Here is a 23,046-nt window from a genome sequence, read left to right as displayed (position 1 = left end):
GTTAAATGAACTCATCCTTTCACAGCACTCAGTTCTTCATCTATTTCTTTCCCATTACAGGTGGGTTAAATCCTGAAAACTGGATATAAGTTGTCAAATCAAAAGGCAGCTACTTGCATGACTAAGTGAGCCTTTTCATGGTACAGGATAGGGCCATGTGTAATGCTGAAATTAAAAATGTTTTCTACATGAACTTGCTGAGGAACAGGGTTTCTACTTTTTCATATCAAAATCAATTCTTGGAAGGCAGGGTTTTGAATGCTGGCCATCTATTTTCTGTTTCAGATTCTCTGGATAGTAGTCTGTCTTGTTAAACACCTTTTCAGATGCCCCATGCATCCTCCTGATGTTTTGATAGATCATGGATTATACCTGCCTACACTATTGCATTAAGGTCCCTGTGGTTTGAGAGTTGCCTTTCTCTTCAGAAGGCTTTTGTTGTGTAACAACTTTTCTGTTTCATTTCACTCCAGATGGGTGAATTCCTGTCACACATAGGTTTCCAATTTTGCCAAATATTACCGGTATTTTGATGAGTTTTCTAATTTGTGTGTATAACAACAGCATTTTAATTCATGCATATGTCCCTGTATATTAATTCTGAAGTGCAATTTCTATTTTGTAACAATGCACAACTTCCCCTTTTGTAAAATTGCTTGATAGATTTTATTTCTCCACAGCTGGCAATCAGAATATGTTGTGAACTCTCTAGATTTTGTGTAAATCTTAATATTTGGATGAGCCACATAATCCAAATATGTGCTCAAGCCCTTAAAACTGTGTAAGGAGTTTAAATGAGGACTATGTAAGTTTGCAAACCATGAAAGCTGTGTCTTGAGGAGCAGTGTTCTTTCCATCAAAACAAGCTACGAAGGCAGGCTGCACCATGAATGTGATCTTACACATTTTATACACATAGTGGGTAACTTGGACATGAGTGCTCCTGCTGATGCTTCAGCCCATCCATAGGTTCAGCACAGGAAGAATTATCCCCAGCCCTGCACACACCTCTGTACACTCTCTGAATTCCTCCTTCAGGGCAGGGGAACTTAACAGGACTGGTTTAACCTTTTTTTTTTTTTTTTCTGTGCCTAAACTTAAAAATACGCTCAAGTCATTTCTAGACGAGACATCTCCTTCCAAAATACACTTCCCTTACATCACGTGGCGTTTAGAAATTAGTCAATAAATTGCTGTTTGACTCCAGGTTATACATAAATTGTTATTTTGTTGGGCTCATTAACTGTTACTGCAGAGTGATGTACAGCATTGCCTGCATTTTTCTCTGAAATCCAAATATATTACTAATATTTGATGTAAGGACCTGATGAGAAGACCCAGGGACCAGACCTTGTCTTCATGTTTCCAATGTGTCCTGTGGTTTGTATGTTGATCCCAGGGAAGACATGCACTTCTCCCCTGTTAATCAGATTGTGTGCATTCAGGGGAGTCAAGCAGGTATTAGATTTTAGAGCTTTTTCTGTCAGGCAGCCTCTAAGGAGAGGCAGAGGTTTGGATATTGTACATGTAAGAAATATGGGAGTTTACACACACACACACACACACACCTGATCTTCATGCACAGCAAAAAAACAGCTGGCACTTGTTTCCACTCTTGAATTCTGACAGTTGCATGCAATAGGAAATGCAAGGATTCTTCTCTTTTTTTCAGCAGAAACATGAGCAAGTTACAGACAGTAGCTCTCGGGTTGCCTGTTAAATGTACAAAACTTGTGCAGGTGCAGGGCAGGCTCTGTAAACCACCTGCAAGTGGCAGGATGTTCGTCCTTCACCCAGCACCCAGAGCATCCCTCAGACCCTTTTCTCTGTGCAACATCAGATTGTGCTTCAGGAGCCCTGATCGGAGCAGATGTCCTGGACAGAAATCTCTGTATGTGTTCATTAAATTCAAAATCCTGCCAGTCAGCATGAGCTCCTTGGAGCAGGACAGTGTGAAGTAGTTTTTACATCCATTTGGGGGAGGTATTTCATTATGCAGCTTGTCAAAGTTCCCCTTCAATGATTTCCCATCCCAGCACTTGTGCAGGAGCTGGGTGCTGGAAGGTGCATTGCAGAGGTTATTGCATCTCACAGGAGCATTTTGTAAATTCAGGGAACAGCTGAGTTCACAGGCTGGTTAAAATACATTGAGGTTCAGGCTGACTAAGCACTAGGATGTCTACCCCAACCTGCAGAGCAGCTCAGGATTAGAAGGGCATAAAACTATTTTAAACCTGCTGTATATTCCCAGTTCTATGGCTACAGGCATAACACAGGATCTCACCTCTCATCCCAAGGCAACACGTTTTTCCAATGCATGTGTCGTGCGTGCTCCAGATACCTGCTAAGAAGATAAAATACATTAACAGTAGTTTAACACATTTTGGGATGTGCATACTAAAAGGATGATCCTGTTATGCCGAGCTCAAAATGTTCCGTTGGAAAAGAACAGCATGACAGGAGGTAAACAAACCTTACCACGAAGAGGAATATGAAATCGACCTCAGCATAGTGGGAAAATGGCCTTACTTGGAGTAATAAAGTCCACAGATCCAGCCCAGATGGGAAATAAGGCTGAGGATGGATACAGGCTGGAGTTCACATAAAAACATGCTAAGATGGGGTTAAAAAAAAAAATCCTTTTAGGAGGGAAGCTCCTTTCTGCCTCAGAATGAGGTAACTAGATATCTGTCAGAGGGAAGGGGATGTTATTATTCCCCGTCCAGAACCTGTCCCAGCTGCAGAACCCTCCGGGAAGCGGCTTCTCCCGGCTGCCGGCACCAGCCGGTGTGGCTCTGCCCCCAGGCTGCAAACAGGCTGAAGTACAGCACTAGGAAAGAAAAGTATTCCAAAGACGGAATCATATCCACTCGCTTTAGTACCAGGCAGGGACAGGGACATCTGGGGTGAAGCCAGAGGCGCCGGGGAAGCGGCTGGAGGTGGGCACTGCACGGGGACGCGCAGCTCTGCGGTGGCAGCCCGGGATGCGATGGAGTCCAGGATGTGATGGAGTCCAGCATCCGATGGGAGTCCAGGATCCGGCAGCGCAGGAAAAGCCGCTCTGCAGAGCTGGTGAGCTTGGCTCGCAGCCCCGGCGATCCGCGGGCGGACACACAGCCTTCCGTCCGTCCGTCTGTCCGTCCGTCCGTCCGTGCTGCCGCCTTCCAGCCACGACACGGCTCCTGCCTCTCTGATGTGCAAAAACTCGTCCGTCCTGGCATAGCCTTTAACTAGAAATCAGGGTTGTGAGTTCGGCAAAGACATCCCTCTCCCTGTTTGCATAAATTTACTCCTGCTCTGTAGCCTATTAGGAAGTAACGCTTCTGTGCTGTAATTTCATTAACCTACAAAGAACACAAAACTGGTGTGGACAAAAGATATTTTTCCATGTAAATCACGCATCTCGAGACACCAGGTCCTGTCAGTGTTTAAGAACTGTTTACTGTGCAGCTCCTTACATTAAATTATTTTCTGGATAAACATGAGCCATATGCAACTAGCTATGGTAGATTTGCAGTTTACATCACAGAGTTGTCAGCTTTGCAAAAATCAGTGAAAACACACAGATTATTGTGATTCAGCCCTTGAAACTCATTGTATTCCACCTTTAATAATGCTCCCCAGAAGTTTTTTTTCCAGGAATAGAAAGTTAAAATTAAAGCCAAAGTGTAGAAATTCTTGGAGGCAATAATTCTTAAGGATTTGTATTAAACTGAGTTAATAAATAAATCATTAAGTTCTCACATCCTCCCATTACATATGCCCTTTTATTAACTCTCTAGATGGTTTTCTTTATATTTTTATGGAAATTATAGGTTAATTCTGCAAACACCTAAACATGCAAGTAATTTTATTTATGTGAGCAGATTTGCTCATGTATCTAAATATTTGCAGAATGAGCCTTTCAAAAGTATAAATCAACTAAAGATATTGATATGTATAACTTCTCTTGTTCAATAAATTCTTGCTAGTGCTGACTAGCAAAACCATGGCATTCAATAGCAAAAATGCCTTTGAACAGCAAAAAATGATGAAAGATTTGTTGGCTTCTGCCTCCTTCAGGATTAGTGTAGAATAAGGTGAGTTTAGTGCTACAGGCAGGACTCAACCTAAAGCCAGATGCTCTGCAAACAACTTTATCACCATAGCCACACTCATTTGTCACAAAATAGTGACATTCTGAGATTTGAATCCATCACAAATATTTTATTCTTCCATGAAATCATTAAGAGAAACTGAAAAGAATCAAGTAAAAAAAAAAAAAGTAATTGAAAGGTTAAGAGTCTTAATACCAATTTATAAAGCAAAATGAAAAATATATAGCAAAATTCATTTACTATTGATTTTTTAAATTCTCCAAATGGATTTATTGAAAAACTTGGGGATAAAAACCCAAAAATGCACAAAATTTAAGGGCAGCAAACAAGAAAGCAACTAAAACTAACATGCTGGGGTTTCTTTCAGATCAGTGTTTGTGTTCACATGGAAACTGAAATCCTTAAAAGATAACGGCAGCAATCCTTGTTAACCCTGAAATCACATCTATGAGCGAGGAGACACTTGTAGGACTTTCATGAGCTCTGCAAGGAGTGAAACTCTAACTGAAATATATGTTATGCACAACAAATTCCCTGCAATTTCAGCTCAGAAATGCTTTTGAGGTACCTTGTGACAAGGCTCTGGGTCATGACCCGGGTCTTGAGAAGCCTGAGTTAGGAGATGTTAGTTTTCCTTGGGGCTTTGTTTACCATGGACTTAGACATTTTGTATTATTAAGAATCTGTGGCTTATGAGGACATTCTATTTATCTTACCAGTCTTTTTTGATGGAAATGCCTGAATTTTCTTGGAAACAGGGATTTTATTGTGGATTCCTGGTGCCCCTTGGAGAGGCTTATTTTTCTGGACAATAGTTTTCCTCAGTGTCACTACCCTTTTGATTTCCCAATGGTCACAGGCTCTCAAGGTCGTGCAAAGTGCATCCTTTTGTTATAATGGACCCAGAATTTTATATTAAAAGGCAGAAAAAAAATATCAGTTTAGTCATTTAAAGTATATTTTCTGCCATGTATTTCTCTGTTAGATTTTGGCTCTTCTTCTTAAAAAAGCCCTGTGCAATTTGTTAAGAACATAAAAGGTTTGAAGGCATAATACAAGAGTACACTCAGTGTATATATATATTTTTTTTTTAAATTCACATGTAAAACCAAAGTGCAGATCCTACAGTAGGATTTTCCACATGAACCTCTGTATAATTTAAGCATTCAGTGCATCAGAGATTTTGTACCTTACACAGAGTGTAATGTAAAGTATTAAGAAAGTATGCCTTTCTGTTTTGTTTATTTTGATTTAGCTTGACTTTTCCTTTCTACATTACTCATTTAGGCAGATCCTCTTCTCTTAAATTCCTTCTGATGAGTGATGCATTAAAATATGCTGATGACTGCCATGCCTTGTGGCATCACTGTAGTTTGTGACAGTGCTTTGCCTTGCCCAGAAGGGAAATAGTTCCTCTTTTTACTAACCAGAAAGCACAAAACTTTATGAAGACTGAAGATTCAGTGAGAATAATATGAATTCTAACAAGATTCCTCCCCCCTGAGATTTGCCTGTTTGCAATCTCCTTCCGACCTCTGTAACAGCAAGTTTTGATTAAACGTGAAAAAAAAAAAATCAACCTTTTAGGAGCGCTTCAGTTCTTTACTTTCTGTTACAAGATGGCACAGAACTGCAGGTAAATGTGGTTTTTTTGTTGTGCAGGAGCTGTGGTGACTCACTTCACACGGGGCTGCAGCAGCGCTGGGGGCGAGCGCGGTTTGTGCCCCGGGGCTCCAGAGGTCACTGCTGGCTTTGGGCTCCCGAGGCTTCCTCGGGGCTTTGTCCCGCGGCTTGTGCCGGTTTGTGCACAGCCAGCTCCAGCAGGATCGCAGCCTCTGCTCCCCCCGAAACACCCACAGCCGAGAATGACTGCAAAAAAATGATCACGTGCGTTAACTGCTTAAAAATTACTGCCTTCAGCACAGTTTGTCTTTTCCAAAAGTGATTATTTTACATATTTATTAAAAGATGGACAACAGCTGTGACATAAATTGTGTCTGCTTTTAGCATAATTCCCTATTAATAAATTCTCACAATCGGTTTAATTGTAAAAATATACAATTTTAAAACAATCTTTCTTTAAAAAAAACCTTCTGCACTTTCCTGATATAAAAGCAAACTGTTAAAGCTACAGCTTTTTGAACTGTGGCTTTGTTTGTTTGAGTTTTTTCTCTAAGTTTGCTGTTGCTTACTTTTTTGGAAAGTCTCGAAGGAGAAATGAGAAAAATCTGTTGATTTCATTTTTGCTTACAAGGAGTATCTGACCATTTTCATTGCCTAAACTTGCTCCACTCACACAGCTTTCACTTTGCTCTGCAAACACTCGAGTAACATTTAAACACAAACAAAAGTGTGGCAACTGCGAATTTTACACATTTTTATTGAACAATTCTGTGAGAAGAAAATTTAATTATAATGTTGTGCATAAATTACCAGGCAGTTCCCTGACAAAGCTTACTAAAGTCAATGGAATTTTTTCTCTTCACTGATTTCAAGTTGAATTAGAAAAAGTCTTTGAATAAGACTTAAACAACAATAACTTTGAAAAAAAAATCTAACAAAATATGACACAATAAATTATTTTCAGAGAGTGTAACATGAGACTCACACATAATCTATTTTTCTATTTTTTTTTGTTTGCTAATTTTCTATATTTTTCAGTCTTCTGAGGGAAAAAAGGCTACTAGGTTAAATTGCAGCTTTGCTTAATTAAGAATTTAAGACCAGTCCTTTTTTTTTTTTTTTTTTTCTTTTGCCTTTTTACTTGAAATGTTTTCAGGTCAAAGTAGAGCTCATTCTCCAATTAAGCTCTTATATGCTGCTACATTCTAGTAATGAAAGAAGGCAACAAATTCACTAAATCCTCCAGTTCTGACAAATCAGGTTATTTTCCCATCTGCTCCTACTTGCTGGAATCACTTTTTAAATCTACCTCTCCAATTCCCACAGAGAGGACAGGAGGATTTCCATTACCTCAGACTTACATATTTTATTTGTAATGAAATGATGAATTCTTAAATGATTTTTTTCACATAGTTTTTGGATTTTTCTTTTTAAGAATATACATTTTTCTTAGAAACCTGAATTCCTTTTTAGTTTAGATCTATTCTTGAGCTCTGGATGATGCAAGCCATAGGCATAAACAGCTACACAAAGGAAACTGGGATTTTATTGTGCATTCCTGGTGCCCCTTGAAGAGCTTATTTTTGTGGACAATAGTTTTCCTTCGTGTCACCACCCTTTTGATTTCCCAGTGGTCACAGGGTTCCAGGGTCGTGAAAAGTGCATCCTTTTGTTCCTCCTAGCCTAAAATTCTGTATAAAAAGGCACTTAAATTTGGTAAAGGCATAGAGGGTGTTTCATGTAGCAGAACTCAAGCTGCAGGATTTGTTAAAATACAATTAAGATTGCAGTTCAAGAGAAAAGGTTTCATTAAACACACAGTTCAATATCCAAACTTTAATAAATATCTATTCATAAAGTCACATAATTAATCCTAGAGCATTTCTTAGGATTCAAATAATGATTGCCTAGCAGCAAAAAATCATATTATTTTAATATCTAGCTGTAATTAAATTGGTTAATTAATTCTGTACTCTCACTTTAAAAGAACTTCACTATGTATTTATAACGTCGTTGTGAAGCACTAACAATTTTTTTTCTTTATTATCTAAATATTATCTCGTTATCTCTTCCAGTTAAATCATGGTTCTTAAGGACCTCTTACACTTTAAAAAAGACTAATGAAAACTAAATTTCAGACAGGAAATTTACAGCCCACCTTTGAAATTTGTCAAGAAAGAAATCATCACATTTCTTAAATATGTGTATTTCATCCTTAAAATAAGATTAATCATACTAAATAAATGTTGTTATTTGCAATAGTCAATCACTTTAACATCCTCACAGCTCCCAAGGTTCCAGCAAGAGCAGTAGAAGAAGGGCAGAGAAAAGGCAGAAGCTGGGTAAGAGCTGGAGCAGGGCTGCAAGGGATGGGGAGTGATCAACACGAGGTTTTATCCTGGAGGGAGATCCAGGAGGAGAGAGGAGAGGCATTCCCTGCCGTGGGGGCTGAGATAAGACTCCTCATTTATTTATTGACACCAAGTGTTGGAGCCTGCAGTGCCATGTCAGCTCCTCTGTGCTTCAGGAGTCAGGCTGATCCCATCCTTTAAAGATGGAAAATGAGTTATTTCCCAAGGCAAAGTGTTCCATGGAAAGTGTGTTACCTCTGAGCAAGTGTTGCTCTGTTTGGTTTCCTAATAAATAAAAAAAACAGATGTGTGCAAAACCTGGAACAGTTAATTCCAAAAAGCTTCGTGGCACTTGCCAGTGGATTGCCACATGTTCTCATCTTCCCTTTTCAGCCTAACTCCCATGAGGCAGGCAGAAGCTTCTGTGATCCATTCACTTTTTTCTTTTCTTTTTTTTTTTTTAAGAATCCGTCAAGATAAGGACATTTTGTTTTGCTTACAGAAGAGCAGGATGCATTTCCCAACATAAGCACTGCAGTTTGTAAATTAATGGGTTTTGTACTGAAATGTATACCAAAGCCTCCCAAATCTCCCCTGAAAAACAAGATAAGAGAATCTATTTAAAGCTATTTTCTGGATCCCCTGTAGCCCCTCCCCTTCCCAAGAATTCAACCCTCAAGGTACAATGCTGATTTTCCTAAGAGCAGATGGAGGGCACCTGGAAATTGGAAGAAAAGAGCAAGTATCCACATGCAGAAGACTTTTTCATTTGTGTTGTTTAGATATCTTGTTTATTTGGAAATGGAAGGTATTTCTGATTTACCTGAATTGCATTAAACCAGTTTATCTATCAGCCACTGGAATACTCAAATATTGGCTGTATCTAATCCAAACTGGAGAGCCACTTCCAAATTAGCAGCCTTGAATCACTGATATTTAATACTGGATGTATTTTTTCTGGTTGAATGTATAGATCACACTCATTTATGCCATAAGAAGATGATTTCCTTTGCAGCTGATGGCTCTGATTTTTGTGAGTAAAGGTTTAACTCATAATGAAGCAGCAGTTCCTGGCTGCTCCAAACTGTCCTGTCTTGTTTGATGATCCAGTTTTCCTAAACTCAGCCTGAAGGGTAATGTAAAATAGGATTTCCTAAAACAAAAAGAAAGAAACTAATATCACAAAAATACAAATTTTGGGGCTAAGAATGGTTTATTTCTCTTTTGTTCAGTGCTTCCATTTAAGACAAGGACAGAAGCTGAAAGAACTGAGAGGGAAGGCTTATTCCAATAAATGTTCATATACTGAGCTCTTGCTCAATATAGACCAAACACTCACTATTTATACAAATTAGATGTACTTCATTCTGTCAAGGTCTTGGCTAAGTAAATGTTGAGGCTGAAGCACATAATAATATATTTCACACATTTCCATGACATATTCTATAGATGAACCTGCACCGTGTACAAGAAAGTCACATATAAAATACACTCCAAACCATATAATTACATTTTAAATATTATTTTTAAAATTTCATGCATAATGTTACATACTACAAAAATTATCATCCTCTATTGCAAGCCTCAGGAGCGTATTTTATGTTTGTTGTTTTGAGGAAAAGCAAAATACCTTGAAGGGAGTATGAAGAGCTATAATTGCTCTCCTGTGCCCTTTCAGCTGTGAAAGGGCAACAGTAGGCTCCCCCACCCCCATTAACCCTGTCAGGGCTGTTCTGCAGGAGGATGGAGTGCAGGATGGGAAACAGTTTTTTCCAGCACTGCCTTGGACTTCTGTGTCCAACAACCAGAACAACCCACAGAAATCACAGATGTCAGGTAGAGACACCTCCACTGTTCTTAAGGGACATAGACCTGCCTGCAGGGGGAGAAATCTTGATTAAAATATTTATATTAAGAAGAAAATTCTTCGTATACAGTGCTGAACCTGCAGGAAAACCTGGGAACCCACAGAGCAACGCAGCTCTTCACAAGTCAGATGTCAGAGGGTCAGATAAGGGATACTTTCCAAACCAAAGCTGCTTCACCAACCGATTTGCATTTTGAAAAAAGATTTTTTAAGAAGAGAGTGTACAGTACCAGTCACTCTGTCCTTAGATCTGTGGGCTCAGCAATCTTTGGCAGAGGACTGAGGTAACCAGCTGGAGGCAGCAGTATCTCTGCATTCCCCTCCACAATGTCCTTGTCAAATACAGGGCTTGACTGTGGATGCACCATGTTCCTATAACATAATGATGGGATTATCTATCCGCAGAGCATAAGATCTGGTGTCTTCTGTTTTTTTTGGTTTTTTTTTTTGGCAGGACTGCCCATTGCCATGGCAGGGGGGTTGGAACTAGTTGATCATTAAAGGTCCCTTGCAGCCCAGACCATTCTGTGATTCTGTGACTGGTGGTGTTCTTTCCAGCCTTGTTTGGCACTTCTCTCTCATTGCTCCTGCCCAGCTTTTGACTTTACTAAATAGATATTTCTTGAAGTGAATCTCCATCTGGCTTTTAGGCTCCCCTACCCAAGCTGCAGGAAGCAACAACTTCCTCTGAGATCCGGCTGCAGCAGGAAATTTGACGAATTTCTCTTTCCCTCCTCTCCTGTGCCCCTTAGCTATCAGTTTAGCTCAGAGGTCTAATATATATTGTAAGGAAGCCCATTTTTAGGGCAAAACTGAGAGGATAAACTTCCAGTCCCAAAGATTTTGAACCAAAGTTGTTGCATTTTCAGAGCTTTTCATCAGCACATGGCTGGAGAGCTGCTGCTTGAATGTGGGAAGCTCCAAAGGCAGTTGCTTTGAATTTATATAAGTTACCTCTGTAATAGAAGAGGAGTAAGCTGCCCAGAGTACCTGTATCTGCTTGAGAGTAGTGTTTTGGTAACTCCTTCATTTACTATTTAATTTTCAGTTGATTTATCAGGCAATTAAGCCAGCACAAATTATTTTTGTAGGTCACATTGTACACTGTCTCACATAAAATCGATTTATGTGATGGGTATCTAACGTTTTGAGATCCAGAGTTACTGTCGTGCTGAGGTTTCTGTGGCAAACCAGCTTGGCAGAGCTGTGTGGGTGCTTGGGGCAGTTCCCTGCGTGCCCAGGTTGGTGTTGAAGCGGGACAGGGGTACAAAGGGGGCTCTCCTTCAGTTTCTCTTCACTGAGCTGAACTGGCTGATTGCAGCATGAAGCAAAGGCTGGAGTCTGAACAAGGATGCAGAAAAGTTCAGCAGAGGATGGTGGGAGGAAATTAGAAGTGCTTCTTTTGCTTACACAATACCACGTCCTTTGGGGCATGTGAAAATTCAGTCTTTCAGTGTCTGACTAAATGCATATTTGTTGTTTGGTTTTACTTTGTTAATTTGCTGCACTGGAACTAAGCCTACACTTATTTTGAAGCAAATGTGTCATGGCTAATTCTGTTCATTGGTAATCTGGTCAGAAATCCTGTTTCCAAAGTTTAGAGCTGAGTTTTCGACTATGCAGTTGGAATGAGTCAAAGGTTAGCACTATAGTAGATAAATAATAGTATTTACAAACTCTTTTTCCTTCCTTCCTTCCTTCCTTCCTTCCTTCCTTCCTTCCTTCCTTCCTTCCTTCCTTCCTTCCTTCCTTCCTTCCTTCCTTCCTTCCTTCCTTCCTTCCTTCCTTCCTTCCTTCCTTCCTTCCTTCCTTCCTTCCTTCCTTCCTTCCTTCCTTCCTTCCTTCCTTCCTTCCTTCCTTCCTTCCTTCCTTCCTTCCTTCCTTCCTTCCTTCCTTCCTTCCTTCCTTCCCTCCTTCCTTCCCTCCTTCCTTCCTTCCTTCCTTCCTTCCTTCCTTCCTTCCTTCCTTCCTTCCTTCCTTCCTTCCTTCCTTCCTTCCTTCCTTCCTTCCTTCCTTCCTTCCTTCCTTCCTTCCTTCCTTCCTTCCTTCCTTCCTTCCTTCCTTCCTTCCTTCCTTCCTTCCTTCCTTCCTTCCTGTCTTTTCTTTCTCTTTCATCCTGTCTTGCTTCTTTTCTTCCTTTTCCCTTTGTTCTTTATCTGGCTGTGGGTTTGTTCCTAACCTGTTCCATAAAAGCACCACTGGCAAATTGCCCTTCGGGAGCCCTGAAAGGCTGCTCACAGCAGAACAGGCTGCAGATTTCTGTCATCTGCACCCTTAGTGCACATCACTCGTGTTGTAGGATGACTTCAGGGGAAGTTTCCATTCTCTTATATCAATATGATACTTCCTGTGTGACTTCAGACTCCTCTCCAGATTAATTTAGTCTCTGAGCCCAGCATGGTGCTGACCTCTGAGACAGAGGTACCTGCTTGTTAGAATCTGGGCTGGAACAACTGTGCTACTGTCTGATCACTGCTGGATCAGGAGGATCAAAATCCCACAGAAGAGGAAGACAGATTCTATGATTATTAATCCTCAGTCAACTGAGACAGAAATTCAGGACTTCAGACTGCCTCCACTTTACACTGAACCTCCTCTAATGTCAGTGAGAAGTCTAAATGGAAACTGAAGCAGAAGACATCCTTTCTGTAGCATTTGTATTTCAATTTACTCATACTCATACCACAGAGAGGTACCTCAACACCTCATAAAGCATCTCTGAACTCACTACTGCCCAATTATTTAATTTTGGTTAAGTGAAATATTACTCTGTTATTTCGTTTACACTTTCCTCATTCACAAATACAAAGTTTGTGTCAAAAATCTTATTTTATATTATTTACATCCCTCATAATTCTTTTTTTTTTTTTTTTTACTTTAGATGATCCAATTCTGAGAACAAACACTTACCATAACCCTTCTGCAATATATTTCATTTATTATAGTTTTTCTTATGGGATTTTGATGTAAATCCAGATAAAATTTGTTGCTTTTCCATTTTTAACAACAACTCTTTTTCATTTCCTCAGTTCAGCCACTACAGTGCAATAAAACATAACTGAACTAATAACTCTGAGTAAACATGATAATAATGTATTCCAAATTTTTCACTCCTGGAAGTTTTGATTCATGCCCTAATTTAGTTTCCATTGATGGGGATTTGGAGATACCCTTGAAGTTCCTCCAGAAATGTGTTTCTGTATAAATGTGTCTCTGCTCAGTTTGTATGCAAAGAATGGGCTGTGGCTGGAATATCAGGAATCCTGTAGGTCAGGATTAAAGGGCAATTGTCAGGGTTACCAGAGGCAGCCTATATTGCCTGTCTGTACTCTGCAGAGCTTTCTAGTAATTCGGTGTAATGAGGTCTGACACCTCCACAGTTCTTAAATAACACTTAGCGCCTAAACCACAGCCGTGTTTCATATATTCAGATCCCAATGCAAATGTTAAAACAAAGTAAGAACCTCTGAGGAGTTTGAGTGGTGATGCGATTAAATGAAGTGAGTTTACAACAAATATAGTTTGTAATCCATAAATGTAAACATTTCAAACATAAGTCCTATAAAATTGACTGAATTTTGAAAATAAGTTTTGTCTTAATGCATGAATGAATTAATAAATATAACATTTATTTGGTTTTTAAAAGAATTTCCTCCAGCAAAGTAATATCAGACCAACAGCTTTAATATCACACCAACAGTTAAAACACAGCTGAGCTCCTGTGTGTTTAGTTGGTGTATTGTCAGACCCCTCTCACGCTGAATTAAACCACCTTGGTGTGTGAGTTTCCTTACGTCAGGACTGCTAAGGAAAGGTATTAAAAGTATTAAGCCTTTCTAGAATAAAACTGGTCAGCATTCACATCAAAGTGAAATTATATTGTTCCAACTATTTTTTTTTTCGCCTGTGATAGCCAACAAACTTTTAGGAATGGAGAGAAAACACTGGGAGTAGATACCGTCTCCTAATTTCAGTAGTCGGGACTCTTTTAGTCAAGCTAATCAATCTGAATCACTGATGTTTGAAAAATTGGACTGAGGGAGAAAAAAGAGTGAAAACAAACAAGCAAGCAAACAAAAAAAACCCTCTGCAATGCAGCAATTACAAAAAATCTAGAGGAAAAAGAGTTCAAAAGGAAAAGAAGGGGTTCCCAAATTCCTTGTTGGAGCACATGAACCTGAGTTAGGAGGTGCAAAGATAAACATTTCAAAGGAGGAAAGAGCAGGGGATTCTGCCTGCTGTGGGGCTGGTGATTTAGATGTTGGAGCTGAAAAAAGCTTCCAGGGAACAGAGGGTCATTGTGCCTGGAATGCAAAGGCATCCGCAGCTTTGCGGCGAGAAATGCCCGGGAGCCGCCGGAGCTCGCTCAGAGCCGCGCGTGGAACTCCGGGGAGGGGGAGCAGGAATGGGAGGAGGGAAAATGGGAAAATCGGAAAATGGGAAAATGGGATTCACTGCGGACACCCCCTCTTGCAGAGTCAACGGGCAAGGTTCAGGAAAGATCAGGGTTTAAAACAGCGGAAGGGAAAAACCAGCGAACTTCAGGAGATGAACTGAAGACTTGCTTCAGGCAAGAAAAGCAGCACTTAGCTGAAATCTGAACAGCCAAGTGTGCGTCCGAGCAAAGTTAAAACAGCAGCCAGGACTCGGGAATAGGATTTGCACAGAGAGGTGGGGACGCAGCACCGCTCCGGAAAATAAGGAGCGAGCTGGCAGCTGCTAAAGAAAAGTGAAGTGAATAAATGTAGAAAAATCTTGTCTGCCTTGTATATTAAAGCTTTATAAATAGATAACCGCCCATGTTTTGTCCCAGCCATTAAGTGACGCACGTGGTGACTTCGGAGTGAGCGTTTTCTAAAACACACGAGTGGAAGGAAGTGGCAGGGGGCGGAAGGAGGCGGGGGGAGAGGTGCGGGATCCACACCGCACCAGCGGCTCGGCTTCGTGCTGCCTGTCCAGAAACCTCCCGGGTCCGAGGGGCTCGGGCGGAGCGGGGATCCGCACGGCACACGGCCGGGGATGGGGATGGGGACGGGGATGGGGATGGGGATAGGAATGGAGATGGGGATGGGGATGAGGATTCCCGCTGCGAAGGGAACAGGAAGCGCTCGTACAGCACCGTGCTGCCGGCAGCACTCGGGTCGCACACCGAGCTCCCGGCGGCTTCTCCCGTGTTACTCTCGGGGACCGATGAGCACCCGGCCGGGCTCGCCGCGCCCGCGGGGAGAGTTTGGTTAACAAACGCAGACACCCCGGCAATGAAATGGCGCATCGGGGGGGCCCTGCATCTCCGGGCAATGTCACACGGGGCCAGAGAACCGGGGCTCTGCCCGAGGTCCCGCAGATTTCCGTGAACCGTGGCCCGGTGCCGCAGCCGCTGCCCCTGCGGGAACAGCGCTGGGTTCAGCGGGACAGAGCCGGCAGCAGAGCGATTCGGGGCTCATGCATCGAACCACCCTAAGTTCAGTCATCACACAGTGATGTGCCCGCCTTTGCATCCCCTCCTGCCTGCTCTCTGTGAGTGGTTTAAAGTCTACCAGGGCGCTCTGAACCTCAGCAATTCATATTTACATGGGGGGCAAAGAGGGGTGGGATGCATTTAAAAATTACTCAGTTCAAAGGTAGTGGCTGGTCTTTGCCTGTCTGTCAGATCTAAGAGGAGTGAGTGGATTTTCATGGAGGAATTTCATGGAAATTAAATCTCTACTGGAGTGATCCATTCAACTCCTAAAGCTTCAGCCTAGTTTTGTATCCTGGATGAATGCCCTGCTGAATAGCTTGGTGGGGATGCAAAAAGCCACCTTAAACTAGGGATTTTTCTTCTGCTAAATTGACTTCAAAGTAGTAATTAAACAATAGCTAGCTTAAAAAAAAATCAAGTTATAAGAAGCTATAGGACGAAATTACCCTATAGCTAGAGGCTGCATTTTATGGGAGGGAGGCAGGGGATGGAGTATTCAAAATGGAGAAGTAACTGAGTAGAGGCAATTTGAGAGAAACAAAAATGGATGCAAGAAAGTAAAATTAATTGCACTGATTTGGACTTGTTGTGGTTTGTTCATTTCTTTTTATTACAGCTGTACTATAATCGAGTCTGGAGCTCAGTAAGTGGAGGAAGGGGAGAGACTGCGGAATTGTTTGAGATATTTTAAGCAGAAGCATCCAGTTCAGGGGTGACAGGCTGAAGCAGCTTTCTGTGGCCTTTGTCCTATACTGTGTTTGAGGCTTGTCTTCTCTAGGCTGCTCTACATAGGGCTGAGCCTGCACAGCTCAGTATTCATCTCTGCTTTTGTAAAGCAAAAACGGCGTTTGTGGCCAAGGGCAATCTTGCTGCCAATCTTCTCCCTCTTCCTCTGTCTCCCAGACCCACAATCACAACTGCATTCATCTCTCTCTGTGATGATTTAGAAGCACATTTGACTTGAAGCTAAACCAAATGAAAACTAATCTCCTGCCTGACTCCCGTGGTGAACTCTCCCTAATTCTCTCCTCTCCTGCAGTAAAACTCCCTCACTTGCCATTTGCTGATTTTAGTCCTTGGGGTCCTTGATCTCACATGCAGAATGTTGCCCAGCATTGCAACTTCTTCCATCATGCCTGTTCTGGAAGGAGGACTCTGAAAGTTTATTATGTAATTTAATTTACAATCTCTTTGGAATGATTGGTTTGGTGGGTTTCATGGGTTTAAATGCTTTTGGGGCTTTATTCTCACAATATTGTTGTATAGACGATGTCACCGAATGAGCCATAGAAAGAATGGGAGATAAAAACAAATTCAGCACTATAACAGCTGCTAGATTTTCCATGTGTTTAAGGTAAGGCTTACTATTTTAAAATGAAAAGTCCAACACTGCACTTAATCTGATTAGCACATTTTTTTCATACTCCTGAGGTATTTCTGAGAATTAATGCTCAGGTTCAGACTATGGAAGCATGGAAGTGTACACTGGCAGAATCTGAGACATGGGTCTTTAAAATACTGTCCATTCCTTGACCTCTGACAAGTGAGACCGTGGTAAATGGTACTCCAGGTAATGACTTTATAGCCTTATTGCAGCTTACTGCCGTCCTTTGGCTAGACTATCAAGTTTAAGTGTTCCCAGTGTTCCAATGTTGTACTGTTAGTGTGATAGTTACTGTTAGAAGAAAGCTCTTAAAATATAATTTGCCATTGTTACATTGCTTTTCAAATACATTTCACAGTCTATTTGTACTGAGAATTGCTTTTTGTTTTTTAATCTTAAATGTAATAGGTTGCTCATAACTGCAGTGCATTTCCATGGATGAGCTGAAAACTGGCAAGAACTGTTTGATGGAATATGTAAAATCCTGGTGAGTTTTTAGCCCACACACAGATACTTTTATTGTTACAAGCCTTTGCTATACCTGTCAGAAGGCTGGTTTCCTGCCAGGCAGTAGTTCTTGTGATAACTAAATTTTATCCTCTCCAAGATGATACGAGAGTATGAAGGCAACATATATTGCCAAAAGTACTGGAAATGGGAAAGCACTTTGGATAACACTGAGATGCCTCTGTGCTTCTGGCCAGGTAACAAATAGCAATACACAAAGACTTTGCAGCAGCACTAATGTAATTTGCTGGAAAGTCCACAGTTTCAGTTCAGAAAACCATGGAAGCTGCAATAAAACACAATGGCAATGTGTGTGTTTTGTTTACAGCTTTTCTGCCCGGCTGTTCCACACCATTCAAACAGACAATGTTGCTGGAGTGTGAAGTAATGAGAGCTCTGCAGGGTGGTTTGTATCAGCGGAGCTCAAAGCCAGCAGCTTTGGGACAAGATCTGGCAACAAGTCAGTCGTGTGTGGGTGTTGTGTGAGAGGTGATGATGGCTGATATTTAATGAATAATCAGTAATCTCTTTCTCATAGGGAGAGCTTGGGGTCCTCAGAAAGTTACCTTCTGGGGCCAGGTGGGTTTCCAGACAACAGACTGTCCTGGGCCACACACCAAAATTGTCCTATTGTGCTTTGAAAAACCGCCTGAAAAAAATGTCTTCCCAAAGTTGTGTCAGTCCCAGCTGGGACTGTGTTGACAATGGAAGTGGGTTCCCTCCCCAGCCACAGATTGTCACTCCCAGGCTCAGGCAGAGCTGCTGGCCTAAAATCGGTCAGAAAAGGTTGCTGAGCTGGTTATAAAAATAAAGATACAGGCGATCACTCGCATCTCCTCTGGGAGTCAGAAGGATCTATATTCCTTATGATAAAGGGTATAAACTCCACATAGGCAAAAGTCAAGTCCCAAATCACATACACAGATTATCCACCTCTTCTGAGGGAGCCTGACCAAAACTACAGACTGTTCTCTGAATGTCTTCACTCTGAAGGTCATTCTAACACCCATGTCTTACACACGCTTTGCAGCTTTACCTGTCTCATGCAGGTATTCCCAGAGGACAGTCTGCAATGTCCCTGCCAGTACTAACAAACCAATGAACATCTGACAGTGATCCCTAATTCATAAAGAAGTTAACAGTATTTGTTCATACAGAAAGTTTAGGAACTGCTGGTCTAAGATGTCTTTATTGTCTGACTATAAAGAAGATATTCTGTATCAAAAAACACAAAGATGTGTTAAATCCATAGCTGTGAAATCCTCTCCTAGAAGGAAAACTGAGGTGTACAACTGAAATTGGTTTGTTTTTAAGGAAGTGCTGATGATTTTAAAAATATATTGAATTCAAATGAGGAGAAGATATTTGCTGTAAGCAACAGATGGCTTGAAACAATAGCTCTGACAATGGCTCCCAGACCTATCCAGTGCTCCTGACTTGGTCAATTCAGAAACTTAAAGATGGTTATTTAAATGAGATTAGCATCAGCTATTTCTATTTTAGCAGAAAAAATATTTAAAAAATACTAGAACTCAAATGGTTCTAATGTCCTTCACTGATATTTAAATTTATCTTCTTTATACCTCCAGCCTCAATGGTTTGCATGTTCCAGTTACTGACTATAACCGCAAACATCTGTTGTGTATTTAAAACAAGGGTAGAATCTGTATTAATTACATCTTAAATCAAAACAAGTACAACTTGTATTAATCCTTTTCAGATTTCTTTGGAATTGTTCTATTACTTTTGTAAATAAAAGGATAAAAAATCCAACGTTCTTGATATTAGCAGTGAACTCCACCTGGTTAAGCCTACACACAGCACTCACATTTATCTCAGTTCTCTCTTTTCTGAAAGAAGAATCTGAACAATGATTTATATCTCTCACCTCATAAATGGTGGGAAATTCTTACTTCTTGTTGCCATTTTGTCTTTGTACTTATAATATCCTGATGATCTGTAATGCTGATCTCCTTTTAAGGATTAGTTTGTGAATTGTAGGAACAGGAGCAGGACCGAGTTGGTTGTTTATGTCATGTTTAACTCTGCAAGATACCAAAGTACAGGTAAGGAATCAAGTAACTGAGACCTAGACCTCTGTCCATACAAATAATATAATCTCTTAAATACTTGTATAACATAGCAGTTAGAGGCCGAGGAAATAGCAGGATGCTGGCTGCAGTGTAAGCCTGGAGATTGAAACTCCTGCTTGTAACCTTTGCAACCTATATGGATAAGACAGAGAAAAAAGCAGTGAGATGGAGTGACAGGAGACTCTAATGGTGGGTACAACATGTATGATGTGAAACATCAAGAAACTGAGAGACAAACCTTGGGCTTAGGTTGGGAAAAGCATCTGTTCATGCTTTAACAGAGCATTTATCCCAGAACACCAGAGAGCAGCATGTGGCACATAGAAGATGCAGCTATAGAGGTGACAGAACACGAAACCAGTGTCCTTATGGATACAGTGCACATGTGATACCTGTGCAGCCCGTGTGCTGCTGTACTCGTGTGCTTCGAGCTCGATTAACAGGAATGTGAGTGAGTGAGTGAGTGAGTGAGTGAGTGAGTGAGTGAGTGAGTGAGGAACCTCTGTATTTTGTAATTGTGGAAGATGAAAGAGCTGCTTCAGGACTGGGAACCTGCACCTTTATAGACATCTTTATGCTAAAATAATCAGTAGTAGTAATTAGGGTTTCAGTCACCATTGGCAACATTTGTTCTTTTGAAGGGGATTTATGGGGACTTGTTTTGCTTCACCTTAGATTTAACATCTGGACATTTTGTAGGTGCTTTGAGAATGAAAGGAAATAAGATCAACAATTTTGTACAAAACCAAGCAAATGCAATTAAGTATCTAATAAACATTGGCTTAGAATTATTCCAGAGTTTAAAACCAAGTTGCTGTTGTACAGTGAAATCAGAGAAGAGATTTGTTTGCCTGCAGTGTTTTGGGGTGGAGCTCAAAGCTTTCTGACACAAGCTCCCTTGGCACAGGCGTTTGATGTCCATATTTGACTCCAACTGGGACACAGAATCAACTTTACTCATTATCATTTTTAAACTGCATTTGAATGGCCAATAATAAAATTACAAGAAGTTTTATTGGTTTGTTTGGTTTTTTGTTTTTCCTTCTGATAAGATATAAATGGGAGTACCTGCAGGTTTTTCTTAAATAATTCCCCCTCCTCCGGGTTGTTCTTACAGGCCTTATATGTTTGGAGTTTGTTTTAATCAGGCAGTGCTTCATGGGAAATAAACGAGTTTTTATTCCCCAGCATTTTAACTAAAATAATTAGCTGCACACACTGAAGTCACTGTAAACTGGACTGCACTACAGCTGGGCTACAGAAAATCAACAAAGCTGATCATGTCTCTGATGAGAGATAAAATAGCTCCTATATAAGTCTGAGGTCTATAAAGTAACTGGGTTAATGATGAGTCTATGACTAAATGACAACCTCCTCTTCATAATTTCAGTCTTTTTAGGTTCTTTATTATGACATTTCTTGTTCTCTTGAGATGGTGAATGTAAATAATCGAGTTTGTAGGTAATGAGCTTGCCAAACCCAAGGCACTGAATTCTGAAAGCTCCTACAGTTGTTAATGCCTATGGGCTCCTTGCCAAATGGTCAAAATAGTTTACCATAAAGTTTGGATCTTCTTGTGTTGTTATTTTCCCCCAACCAACTGGCTCATCATAACCCAGTGTTAGGAATTCAAACTAGATCTGTGATGCTGCTTCACATGACCATTATTCATGGGATCTTTGGCTGTAAAACATCATGACAACAAAGCATGAAGTCAGCTGGATGTGCTGTTTCTAAAACTCATTAATTCTTCTACCTTGCTGAGCCTCTTGTTGAAAATGAGTGTGTAAGAACTTGGTATTCCTGTGAGATGCAGCATCCCTAGAGTGCTCTTAGATGCTGTGCTGTAAGGAGTAAAGCTGCTGGCTATGTTCATTCCAAGTTCCTTTAGAAAGAAAAGAAAATACACTAGCGCTTGGAAAATCAGGAATAAAATAGGACTAAATATCACTTTCTGATAAAGCACACAAACTGTAGCCTCCACCTCTAGCCTGTGCTCCACACTTTTGGTTCTCAGCCTTGTACTCGAATGTGAAATCTGTATGATTCTCCCCAGAAAGCTTTTCCTGCCACCCCTACAGGTGCTGGGGCTCTACAGCAGCACCTGGCACACACTGACTTCAACTGCAGCCAAATGCAACCATCACCACATCTTCACTGTTGTATTTTCAAATGCTACCCTTTAAAACTCCTTGTGCCAGAGGAGGACAAAAATATTGCCAGAGGGGAACAAAAATAATTGTACTCAGAAAGAAGCACAACCACTGGAAAAGTATTTTTCAGGCAAAACCCAAAGCAATTTTTTTTGCTTTATTTCCCTCCCCAACTGCTGATAGTAAATATTCACTGATAAGTAAACACCAAAGAAAAAGGAGAGGTTTTCCACAAGATATGCAGGGACTTCTGGAAATAAACGAAGTAAATTTTTATTAATGAAGTTAATTAATTAATTATAATGAACAAACCAACAAGATGGCAGAATAATTTCTGCAGCGATAAGTGTATAAATCATCCATGTATTGTGGTGTAAAATGGTAAGAGATTAAAAATTTAAATATTGGGTTTCTCACTATATTATAATTCGGTCACCACGTACAATATGATGACAACTTTGTAAAAAAGAAGTGTAATTTTTTTTACTTATTGTGAGGCCAGACCTCAAGTGCTGCGTTCAGTTCTGGATCTCTTAATGGCCTCTTTTACAAAGACATGGAGGTGCTGGAGCAGAGGGCAGCGAGCTCCGGCAGGGACTGGGGAACGAGTCCGATGAGGGAGCCGGGGAGCTCCGGGAGGCTCGGGGGATCCTCATCACTCCCTGACAGGAGGAGTGAGGTGGGGCCGGTCTCTTCTGCCGTGTCTGCAGGGAGAGGACCTGGGGAAACGGCCTTAAGCCGCCACAGCCGAGATTCAGATTTGATATTAGAAATAAAATTCAGTGTTAGGGTGATCAGGTATTGGAATAGGCTGCCCGGGGAGGCGGTGGAGTCACCATCCCCGGAGGTGTTTAAGAGGTGTCTGCATCTGGCGCTCAGTGACGTGGTTTAAGATCACAGAACCGTCAAGGCTGGAAGAGACCTTCAAGATCAAGTCCAGCATCCACTGAGCGCTGCCATGCAACCCCAAAACCACTAAACCACATCACCCAGCACTACCACGGCACCTCCTGAACCAAAGGTGTGTTAAAGACGCGTCAGATCTGGTGCTGAGTGATGAGGTTTAGGGGTTGTAGTGGCAGCGCTGGATGGACGGCTGGACTTGATGATCTCGAAGGTCTTCTTACAGCCTTGACCAGACCATTCCATTCCGTTCCGTTCTGTTCCGCCGGGCCCAGCGGGCCTGAGGGACGGCGGGGGGGGGAGGGGTGGGGGAGACACGAGGGGGCACCGTGAGGGAGCGCGCGCGAGGCCGCTCCCCCCTCCCTAAGGGGCGCGCGCGCGGTGCCGCAGCGCCGCCCGCCCTTCGCCGCCCGCTCTGCGCACGCGCGCGGCACTGCGGCTGCGCGGCCGCAGCAGCGCGAGTACCGCGTGCCCCTCCGCAACGGCTGCGGGTGAGCGCTGCGCATGCGCGCCTCTCCTTGTGTGTCTGCCTCCCGCCAGCCCCACGCGCTCGCACCGGGACCTCACGGGGAAGTGGCGGCGCCGGATGCGCATGCGCAGAGCCGCC

This window comes from Sturnus vulgaris, chromosome 14, assembly GCF_052056855.1.
Source record: "Sturnus vulgaris isolate bStuVul1 chromosome 14, bStuVul1.hap1, whole genome shotgun sequence".
Taxonomy (NCBI): Eukaryota; Metazoa; Chordata; class Aves; order Passeriformes; family Sturnidae; genus Sturnus; species Sturnus vulgaris.
This window is presented reverse-complemented; position numbering follows the sequence as displayed.